This window comes from Pinus tabuliformis, chromosome 5_2, assembly GCF_031772625.1.
Source record: "Pinus tabuliformis cultivar Carrire ecotype Pingquan chromosome 5_2, CPIR1, whole genome shotgun sequence".
In the NCBI taxonomy this organism is placed as follows: Eukaryota; Viridiplantae; Streptophyta; class Pinopsida; order Pinales; family Pinaceae; genus Pinus; species Pinus tabuliformis.
This window is the reverse complement of record NC_142306.1, coordinates 876,116,028-876,127,380: the sequence shown is the minus strand read 5'-3', so window position 1 is coordinate 876,127,380 and position 11,353 is coordinate 876,116,028. Positions and strand designations below refer to the sequence as shown.

At 39.0% G+C, this 11,353-nt stretch overlaps 2 pseudogenes; both read left to right on the top strand.

The window, feature by feature from the left end:
* The first annotated feature begins 1,939 nt into the window (after positions 1 to 1,939).
* LOC149162098 (uncharacterized) lies at positions 1,940 to 3,278 on the top strand (annotated as a pseudogene).
* A 4,157-nt stretch (positions 3,279 to 7,435) lies between these two features.
* Positions 7,436 to 9,002, top strand: LOC149162097 (F-box protein SKIP2 pseudogene; annotated as a pseudogene).
* The last annotated feature ends 2,351 nt before the right edge of the window (positions 9,003 to 11,353 follow it).

Here is an 11,353-nt window from a genome sequence, read left to right as displayed (position 1 = left end):
CCCAAGTATCAAAGCCTCTGCATCTTCCAGTTTCTTCAAGTCTCCATCAAAATTAGGTAGCTTTGATTTCTTAAAATCATCTAGAAAGTATTCCTTATCACTCCTCATGTAAGGATGATAACGATGACAATCATGATGCCCATCAGAACCAGAACTAGAGTAATACTTGTATCCATCACTTCTCCTATCCGGAGTGTCCAACAATCTTCCATCTCTAACCGTGTCATCTCTATCTGACCTGTGACCACCATGAGACCTACTGCAATATGCCCCATTAGTTCTATCCTCTTGTCCATGGTTGATCTGAAATGGCCCCTCTCGCTGAAATTCTGACAAACTCTAAAGAAGTATTGCATTAATCTTTTCTTGTTACTCTTGCGCCAACATGATTTTTCCATTTTCCACCTTGCAACTCCTTATCTCTTCCTTCAGGCTTCTCAATGTGTTTGCTAAATCAGAAGAGTGCCCAAGACCATGCCGCTCATCTGATGCATAAGGAGAATCTTTGTAGTCTACCATCTTGCTAGTCATTTTGATCCCTTTCCTGTAAGGCATACTATGTCAGCCAAAACCAAATTACAATAGACTATCATACCTTAGCATAATTCGGGGAGGATATCTCATCTGCAAGATCAACCAATAAGCGTAATACATTTACAAACATAATCGTAACTACATATAGACATATAATAAATAGGTGCATCAACACATAAACATCATTCTAGATAGAATCTAGTCATCAATGCATGACCATATCAACTACACATACCATGACCTCATGCATGACGACAACAACCATACCAATGTATACTGACAATACGCAAGCTTAAACAACATATAACCAATCATACACTCATGATGACACACTTCAAAACAACAACATCTTCTTTCACATGGCAACATCACTACAACCATAACTGACACCATGCATATGCAACAAGCATATAGACCACAAGGATGATTAACACATGTGTAACCGACATGAATGCATGACCATTATACACCGCCCATCTATTCCAAGGGGTGAACCATGCTTTGATACCACTCTGTAACACTCATTAGGGGAGTTTTTAGGTCTAAAATGGGTCTCCTAAGGAAATTATAAAATAATAGTGGAAATAATAAAATAAGATTAGATTACATCATAAAATTTTAGAGGGAAAAAAGAAAAAACTATTTTTTCAACTTATCTCCCTACGAGTTTACTCAAATTTCAAGTGTAAACACTCGTTGGATGAGAATTTTAATTCTTCATCCATGGAGTACCCATGTTGCATACTTTTGATGGACCCTACTACATGAAAAATGAGAAATACATGAAAAACGTGATTGCAATCATGTCTTTTCATGTATTTCTCATTTTTCATTTAGCAGGGTCCATCAATAGTATGCAACATGGGTACTCCTTGGATGAGGAATTAAATTTTTCATCCAACGAGTACTCTCACTTGAAATTTGAGTAAAACCTTAGGGAGATAAGTTGAAAACACGAGTTGAAAAAATACTTTTATTATTTTATTATTTTTTAATCTAAATTTTTCACGCCAAAAATGGTGAATCATCCCCCATAGTTGAAAGGAGAAGCAATGAAAAACCCTTAGCTGAAAAGGGGATCTCTTTCAAAACCAATTTATCAATAAGAATGAGTGGAAACCCTGACGATGGTTATTACCTCTACTGAACTACCATAATCTCCATTGTTGGATCAATCAAGGGACAAATGTACCATGGAGATAGAATGAGTGTAGAGATTTTTACAAGATCTGGATTTCATTCTAAAAAGGTGCGCAAATGGCGGTGTTTTCCCTGCTTCCCGTGGGTCGTTGCCCTAACCATGCCTCAACAATCCTGAGTCGTCATCTTGCAACAAAGAAAGGATTCCCTCACTCCCATCCGCGATGACAATATCTTACCCATCCAATTGATTAGACGGTATACTATGCGACCCAGCAGATCGACGCTTGTACTTCCAGGTGCTTCTCCATGTGGAGACCTTGCACTTGCCCTGGCTCGACGATACTATATTCCAGGACCCTGGATATGTGGAAATCGACTTCAAGAAACCCTTCATATCAAGCATAAGGTAGCAAATGATATTCTGACCCTCAGAACATACCCAGTCTGCTACAGGACCCATGAGATGATTCCAGGAGGTCTCGCTCAGCCTAAAAAGGGCTTGGATTATCACCACTAGATGCCTTGGACTGTCAGCGGCCCCTCATCCATGATGATCTCCTCTTTCATTTTACTGATGAAGAATTAGTCTCTGCCCTCAAAGAATCAGATAAATCCATGAAAGAAGCTGAGGCAGAAGACTTGGAGCTCCAAAAATTGGAAATTGAGGACAAAAATGGCAAATGGCTTGATGGAATCCATGAGAAGTATGAGATTCTCAAAATCCAATTCAGGGAGAAGCTGGAAGGGTTTGTCCTGCCCGAATGAGAAGAAAAATACAGAAGGTATTGCCAGCTGAAGGTGTGAGAGTGAAGCATATCAAAAGTGGGGAGGATGTTCAGGTGCCCAGAAGATTGGTTGCCATATTCCTCTTCATGACCATGGCAGATTTTATTGATCAGCTATTCAGTTTTCAGGACGTTCTGTTTGATAACAAATTACGGCGTATAAGGGGAATACATGGACTGCTCTCTGGCCTGGGGATGGTAAGCCTGGGCTTTGGATGAATTCCATTTCTCGAATGGGAGCTCTCTATACTGTAATTGTGAGGGAGGAGAAACTGCTCCAGAGGGAAGAAAGGAATCAGAAGAACGAAGAAGAGAAGAAGAAGAGGGGTTTTGAAGAAATAGAGCTTGTGATCCCCCGTGTTTGATCACTGCAGAGCTGTTCTATTTCCATCAGATCAGGTGACTGCCAGAGATTTCTATTGGGAAGCTATTTGTATGCCCCCTGGGGAGAAGACCCATGAGAAGGCGGAGACCCTTCTTGCAAAAGCCTGTGAGCTTAATCCTTTCATAGGAGAGCCCCGTGTTGTTCTTACTTAGATATACAATTCCCAGGGGAGATATGATGAAGCAGATAAGGAAGCAGAGACAGGGCTGAGGCTAATGTTAGAGTGGGGTACAACTTGGGACAAGAGGATGTCATGGGAGGGGTGGATTGCTTGGACAAGGGTGTTACTGATGAAGGCCAAGGAGAAATCGTGGCCTCACACCTCCTGGGGGATCTTGAATTTAGGCCTTGTCAAGTAAGGCCAGAATTTCAGATATTAATGTTATTCTGCAGGTTGGGGGATCTTAAATTTAGGCCTTGTCAAGGCCAGAATATCAAGACAGATGACAAAAGACTCATAATCAGTGAGAACCCTAACAAACAAAGAGCATCAATCCTTCTGAGTTTATTACCAGAAGAGAAAGAATAACAAAATGCAACAGAGAGATGTACAACTACAGGCCTAAGCTTTCAACGTCACCTACTTATACTGCCCAAACAACATATCCATGACTCCCCTGTTGAACCGATCCATGCTCTTCATGTGCTGCTGATCTGCTTTGTCGTCGGCGACGAACCCCTTCTCCTTCAGCTTTACCAGCAGCTGCCGCATCTCATCAGCCTTCTGTGCCTTCAAGTAGGAATCAACCAAAGCGACATAAGTGGCAGCATTGGGCTTCCACCCATAGCCCAGCATCTCAAGCGTATATTTTCCTGCCTCCTGAAGCATTCCACCCTGGCACAACCCCTGAATGAGAATAGAGTAGCTATAATTGGGCAAGCACCCCGAGGCATGCATTCTCATGGAGACCTTGAGGGCATCCTTGGGCTTGCATTAGAGTGCCCTTGGCGGAGAGATGAGGGGCAGAGGCCGAGCAATGGAACACAGCCCAGGATCTGATAAAATGGCTTCAGGTAAAATACGCGAGGAGGCGCCTCGGATTGGCCCGTGGAGCCACCAATATCAAGAAACACCCCTTGATTTCAAGAACATTAACTGGGCGAAACCCTACTTTTCTCTACACATATTCAATGTTTGCAGTTGCAGTTTCCTGTGCACACCATAAATACACGATTCCTCTGCCATCTACCATTTTATTCAAATGCCATATCTGAGATTATCAAGCAGTATTTGATTTAAAAATCATGTTACTGCACAAAGAGAAACTAGACTCTGCCCCTTTCAGATGGCCTAGGGTTTGTAAGTCAGTGCAGACAGAAGAAGAATCAAGGGGTCATGTGCCTGCAAGCGCCCACAGTGCTATAACTTTACCTCCCTCGATTTCCACTAGAACTTCATCAGCATCCCCCAAAGAAATTGGGGGCTATTTCAGTTGGAATCTCTCTCATTTAAACAGAGAATCGATTGAAGTCTTTGAGGGTTCTCTGCAGCGAGAAAATATGAATGACTACCAGGATGAGGATATAATTGAATTGAATGCACACGAAGCTGAATTCTTTCCTATGAGCGGTACCTTAGAGCCCCCTGCAAGTCCCAAATCGTCATCATTAATTCCGGAAACCAATTCCAATAGCCTTGATCAATTAGCCCATCATTCAATGACACCCCCCAATCCCATGTGGTTCCTGAGATGAAGGTTTCGGCTCCATCCAACTCATTTCCCGGGCTTTGTATAGAGAAAAACTCTGACAATAATGTTACCGATTCAGCAGAAGATGAAGATCATTCAATCAAGAATAGCAATGTCGAAATTACACCGACGCCTTTCAGTCCTGCAAAGATGGCCTGCACAAATTCACTTTGGGGTGTATTTTCTTGTAGTTCCCTGGGCAAATGTTTTGCGGCAAATCGTTGAAACAACAGATGGAAAAGGTCAAGCAACCAGTGCCGGCAATTATGCGACAGAGCAAAGACGAGAAATTATGCTGTAACATTCTCAATCATATTCAGATGTAACATTCTCAATCAAATATTTATGAATTGAATCCCTAAGCCTTTAGCCTAATTTTCTAAAGCCAGCGAGAAACTTGAAATTTCAATTGCTTATTAAGTAGGCAATTTCTCCCCTGCCCATACCTCCAGAATTCTTCAATTTCAGCCCGAATTTTCCGAAAAACAATAGAAACCCCAATGCTTAAACAAGAAACCAGTCCAAAACACAATTCTAGCAGTGGAAATTTAAAGCCCCCATTAATTTTAGCGATTGATCTTTAAATTTTGAAGGTAAACTCACGGAAATTCAACTCACCTAATGGAATTTGGGTCTGAAACTATTGAAATTCAACGGCCATAACGCTTCACCTTCACCTCAATCTCTGACATGTTTCTGTAGTCGCCGAAGATGAGAGAGAAACAATGGTTCCTTGAGTATGGAAAGCAATGGATAGTTTGAAAATTTAGTTATGGAAACCGGATGTAATGTAATGTAACCTCGCTGAGCAGGCCGCTGTGTAATGTAACCTGTTCTTAGCTCGCACTCGGTTCTATTTGTTTGTTTTTCTTTTTCATTTGAAATGTTAACCTAAAAATAGGTTCTAACTTTTTATTCCTATAAATATCGGAAATAAATCTGTATATATACTTGGTAGCTTACATATATTATTCTTTAGCTAAGAAAAGAGGTCTCTTCCTTTTTTCCGGTATAGGTTTACTCACAGTTATGCTCTATTCTATATATCTTTTTATATACCCAACAGGCTTCATTTAATTCTACTGAGTTTGTTTCGAACTGTTTTCTGTTTCTGCAGAATGGCCACAGGAGAAGGGAACGGCTCTAAACGTCCTAAGGATCTGCGCCGTTATTCCTGCAAAACTTGCGGAATCACAAGATCGAAGCGCATTTTGCTCAAGCTTCACATAATCTCTAGCCACGGAGTAGGCTTCTTATGCCTTTAATCGCCCCATGAAACCCCAATTAAATGGATTATCTTGTTAATAGTGTTTCATATGCATCTTTGCAGAGAGAAGCCCTCGAAAATGATGAAAGATTTGCTTCAGAGGCCAAAGGCCAGAACCACAGGCGGTCTCCATGTGTTTGTCAAGTTTGTGGGGGTTTTAATCCTTATTTCCAGAATACGGTCCTATCTCTGCTAATCAGTGGAAAACCACTCTTTCCAGATTATCTTCCTCGAATTGCACATTTACACTTTGATCAAGTATATTCGCCATTTTTGTCCACCACTCCCCACTCCCACGTGATTAACATATTATAAAACTAGCTCAGATTGAGATCAATCCAGAGTAAATATGGAAACATTTATTAGATTTTTTAATTGGTTGTAATAAAAAAATCATAATAACTAATTATATTATAATTTTATCTCAAATTATAATTATTAATAATAAATAATATTTTTATTAATTTTTGGAAACATTTATTTGATTTTTTAATGGGTTATAATAAAAAAAATCATAATAACGAATTATATTATAATTTTATGAAAAATTATAAGTAATAATAATAAATGATGTTTTTATTCAATTTTTTTTGTTAGAGATCTTAAAACTACATTAAAATTTTATTTTAAATTAGTGTAGTTATTATTAATATAATAAATTATATATATATATATATATATATAAAATTTTTTCTAAAACCATGAAATAAGATTATTAATTATGGAGATTTATTTCAACTTTATTGTAGAGATTTTAATATGTAAGAAGGCTTTGTTACAATACCATGGCTTATCAATGCCAAATACCTAAAAAATCATAATTTATGACAATTTTTTAAATTAACTTATGAAGTGTAGATTAATTAGTTTGTGTTGGTCCTCTGGGGTTACATGTACAATTATGAGCCTTTGATTTAATTGTTAGACGAATAAATAATCTTACCCATCCAATTTATTTAACTACAAATTATAAAAATGAGATGCGACCCAGCAGATCGACGGTGTGTCTTCGCTTCATAGCATCTGCATTATTGTGTACTGTGTAACTCCTGGATTGTTGTAAACTAACAGAGCGCTACCTATGGAAACCTCTGCTAAGTTAGGGAAAGGTGCAGGGGGCCGAAAGGGAGAATCCAAGAAAAAGCCCGTCACGAAATCAGTCAAAGCCAGCCTTCAATTTCCTGTTGGAAGGCTCGCCAGATATCTAAAGAATGGCAGATATGCCAAGAGGGTTGGGATTGGAGCCCCCATTTTTCTTGCAGCTGTGCTTGAATACCTAGCAGCTGAGGTAAATATTGATATGAATTCTGTTTTTAACACATTGATTTGGTTCTATGATGTAGCGATTTGTTTGGTGGTTCCATTGTATCAGTGGCTTTTGTCAATTAGTGTGCTTTCCGAGTTAGGGTTTTGGGGATTTACATGAAATTCTTGGTTTTACTATTAGGAACTGTTACCTCAAGTCTTAGAATTTAGGTTTTTGCCGAAAATATCCAGCTTTCCCTTTGTTAGGTGGTTAAGAATTTGTCAAGCGCAATTTCAGATCAAATTTGTTTGTTTCCTTCTGTTTTTTAACCCATAAACTTATCTTAAGCTAATTGAATATTTTCTGATTGAGTTCTTAGGTCTGATGGGTCAATCCAGCTCTTCTTTAGCTCCTCCACCAATGGGCCTTTTTCTGGAGAAGAACAAGGTCGAACAGTTTGGTGTGTATCTAGAGCGGGATCTCATTGTATATTTACCGGATGAATGCTTGGCCTCGATTTTCCAGAAGCTCACAAATGAAGATCGAAATGCTTTTTCCCTAGTCTACATTAGATGGCACCGCATTGAATCGAAAAGCAGGCAACGCCTAGTTCTCCTTGCTTGAACTGAGCTTTCCTCCTTGCTTCTAGCCCTGATCAATAGATTTGAACATGCGATTGTTCTGACTCTGAAATGCTCCAGAAAATTTCCCAGTATTGAAAACAAGGCACTTTCTCTAATTGGAAAGAGTTTCACTCATCTCAATAAGATCAAACTGAAGGGATGCATCGAGATTACTGATGAGGGTCTAGAGTCCTTCTCACTTGTATGTGGTCCTATTAAGAAATTTTCATGCGGGTCATGTGGATTTGGAGCGAAGGGTTTGAATTCAATACTTAAGAATTGCAACGAACTGGAAGATCTTACAGCTAAAAGACTTAGAAGATTAGATGTTCAAATGGAAAGAATAGGGCCAGGGCAAGGTAAGCTACAACGATTGTGCCTTAAATATCTTTATAACGAGTAGCTATTTGCCCCACTATTATCAGGATCCAAGTGTCTAAGGATGCTCATTTTATCACGGAATTCGGGGTCTTGGGATCAGTTGTTGGAAATCAGCACTAGAAACTTGCAACAACTGACGGAATTGCAAATTGAAAACATGCATTTACACTAGAAACTTGCAATAGCTGACGAAATTGCAAATTGAAAACATGCATTTAGGTGATAGAGGTTTGATGGCTGTTTCAAAGTGCTCAAAGCTGGAAGTATTTTATATTGGCAGGGTGTCTGATTGTCCTGATCGAGGTATTTATGCAGTTGCAAATGGATGTAGGAAACTAAGAGAGGTGCACCTTGATAGTGGCAAGTCCAAAAGAATTGGCGAGGAAGAGTTACTGTCCATTGCAAACAAATGTCTTCAGATGCAAGAACTTGGCAATGTCTTCAGATGCAAGAACTTGTCTTGATGGGCATTGCTATTTCAATTGAGAGTTTGAGTGCCTTGGCTTCCAATTTCCCTGTGCTGGAAAGAATGGCACTCTGGAACAATGATAGTGTTGGGGACAAGGAGATGTCTTGTATTTCAGGTAAGTTCATAGCATTGAAGAAGCTATGAATTAAAAATTGCCCAATATCTGATGAAGGTCTTGTGACGATTGCCAGCGGCTGCCCTAGCCTTATAAAATTAAAGGTGTAAAGCAGTAACATCCAAAAGTGTCTGTCAGGTTCAGAAAAAAAGAGCCTCTCTAATCGTTGCTGTTGATGGTGGTTCACAAACAACAAGAGAGGATGATCAGAGCAGGTCTCTTCAGCTTGGGGATCAAAGAGTCATTAGAGAATCAACTCATGTGCTATGCGGAAGCAGAGGTCACTTAATCAAGACAAAATTGGGCACAACTGCTTCCAATTTGCTCAGAGGGTCTTTTTCTGGTGGCCAGTCTCGTGGTTAAGTTTCTGAGATAAATATATGAAAGGATTCTTATTGTATTTTATTGATTTCCTTTAACGATTCTCTCTTTGCAAGGAACCTCTACGACGCAAGACTGTTGTGAATATCCGGAAATTCTTGCAGCCATTCTTTGTAAACCTTTCTATTCTATTCTATTCCGAACTGGATTATTTCCTAACAGGTCTACATGATGTTGAAGTTAGAGCCATGATGTTGAATTTAGAGCCTATTTTGTTTCTTGTTGTAGGTACATGTTTCTGTTTGATCAGATCTATAATATGTAATTTGAAATCCAATACCTCATTTTGTATTTCCAGAACACTACTGTTTGTTTATGAAACTTAGTCATGTGTCTTAGGGCTTCCTTGAAATGCCCAAAACAAAATTAAATTCCAGAATAGATCCATGCATCTCAGTGCATTTCACCATCTTTCAGTAAGTAGGCAATTCCTGTCTTTGAAGATTCTTCCTTGTATAATCGGTCAGCCGGCATTCAAAGTTTTGGCTACACTGTTTAGGTCCGTTTCCATTGGGTTTGTGATTTTTAACAATCTTAATTACATTTTTGACTTGTTTCAGTTGCATTCTGCACTTGTCTCTGTACATGTAGAATTTTTTTGGCTATGCTTAATTTATCTAATTTCTATACTATCTCATGCTCTCTTTTTTCTTGGCCTCTGGTATTTCAATGCCTGCAAATATGAATTCTGTCATACATGAAAAATTTCCCAATATCTGATGAAGGTCTTGTTACAGTTGCCAGCGGCTGCCCTAGCCTTATAAAAGTAAAGGTGTAAAGCAGTAACATCCAAAAGTGTCTGTCAGGTTCAGAAAAAAAGAGCCTCTCTAATCGTTGCTATTGATGGTGGTTCACAGACAGCAGGAGAGGATAATCAGAGCAGGTCTCTTCAGCTTGGGGATGACATCGCCATTAGAGAATCAACTCATGTGCTATGTGTAAGCAAAGGTCACTTAATCAAGACAAAATTGGGCACAACAGCTTCCAATTTGCTCAGAGGGTCTTTTTCTGGTGGCCAGTCTCGTGGTTAAGTTTCTGAGATAGATATATGAAAGGATGCTTATTGTATTTTATTGATTTCCTTTGATGATTCCCTCTTTGCAAGGAACCTCTAGGACGCATGACTGTTGTGAATATCCGGAAATTCTTGTAGCCATTCTTTGTAAACCTTTATATTCTATTCCGAACTAGATTATTTCCTAACAGGTCTACATGATGTTGAAGTTAGAGCCTATTTTGTTTCTTGTTGTAGGTACATGTTTCTGTTTGATCAGATCTATAATATGTAATTTGAAATCCAGTGCCTCATATTGTATTTCCAGAACACTACTGTTTGTTTATGAAACTCAGTGATGTATATTAGGGCTTCCTTGCAATGCCCGAAACAAAATTAAATTCCAGAATAGATCCATGCATCTCAGTGCATTTCACCATCTTTCAGTAAGCAGGCAATTCCTGTCTTTGAAGATTATTCCTTGTATAATCAGTCAGCTGACATTCAAAGTTATAGCTATAGCGTTTAGGTCCGTTTCCATTGGGTTGGTGATTTTTAACAATGTTAATTACATTTTTGACTTGTTGCATTCTGCACGTGTCTCTGTACATGTAGAATTTTTTTGGCTATGCTTAATTTATCTAGTTTCTAGACTATCTCATGCTCTCTTTTTTCTTGGCCTCTGGTATTTCAATGCCTGCAAAGATGACATGAATTTTCTTGGCCTCTGGTATTTCAATGCCTGCAAAGATGAATCCTGTCATACATGAAAAATTGCCCAATATCTGATGAAGGTCTTGAGACGATTGCCAGCGGCTGCCCTAGCCTTATAAAATTAAAGGTGTAAAGCAGTAGCATCCAAAAGTGTCCAGGTTCAGACAAAAAGAGCCTCTCTAATCTTTGTGGTTGATGGTGGTTCACGAACAGCAGGAGAGGATGATCAGAGCAGGTCTCTTCAGCTTGAGGATGACAGAGTCATTAGAGAATCAACTCATGTGCTATGCGGAAGCAGAGGTCACTTAATCAAGACAAAATTGGGCACAACAACTTCCAATTTTCTCACAGGGTCTTTTTCTGGTGGCCAGTCTCGTGGTTAAGTTTCTAAGATAGATATATGAAAGGATGCTTATTGTATTTTATTGATTTCCTTTGACTATTCTCTCTTTGCAAGGAACCTCTAGGACGCATGACTGTTGTGAATATCTGGAAATTCTTGTAGCCATTCTTTGTAAACCTTTATATTCTATTTCAAACTAGATTATTTCCTAACAGGTCTACATGATGTTGAAGTTAGAGCCTATTTTGTTTCTTGTTGTAGGTACATGTTCTGTTTGGTCAG